The following is a 676-nucleotide window of genomic DNA, read 5'->3' as shown; positions in this document are numbered from 1 at the left end:
GTTAGCACTTTTGGGCACCACAATATAAGAAGGACAATAAACTATTTAAGTGTGTTCAGAGGAGGGTGGCCAACCTGGTGAAAGGCCTCAGGGGGAAGACTCAGTAGGAGCAGCTGAAGTCACTTGGTTTATTCAGCTTGGAGAAGTCTGAGAGGTGAACTCAACACAGCCCAGCAGCTTCCTCACACAGGAGGTGCTGAGCTCCTCTCTCTGGTGATCAGCAGCAGGACACAAGAAAATGGAATGAAGCTGCACCAGAGGAAATTCAGATTAGGTATTAGGAAAAGGTTCACTAGGTGGGTCACTGGACCAGGCTACAGGGAAGTGCTCATGGCATTCAGCCTGTCAAATATCAAGATTCATCTGCACAATGATCTTAATCATATGGTTTAGTTTTAGGTAGTCCTGTGAGGAGCAGGGAGTTGGAACTGATGATCCTTGAAGATTCCTTCCAGCTTGAGATATACTGTGATTCTAAGTAAGACAAATGGAAAACATTAGCAACTCCATGGTCTGGCATTCCTAGAAGTAATTTTTGCTTCAGCATCAGGCTGAGGTAGAGGAACAACACACAGCAAAAAGGAACAATACACACAATATCCACCTTCAAAGCAGCTGGAGCTTGTTACAGAAATTAAGGGGAGGATGTGGCCACAATAGAAACTTCTGGGACTAC

Source organism: Cyanistes caeruleus, chromosome 2 (assembly GCF_971803275.1).
Source record: "Cyanistes caeruleus chromosome 2, bCyaCae1.hap1.1, whole genome shotgun sequence".
NCBI lineage: Eukaryota > Metazoa > Chordata > Aves > Passeriformes > Paridae > Cyanistes > Cyanistes caeruleus.
This window is presented reverse-complemented; position numbering follows the sequence as displayed.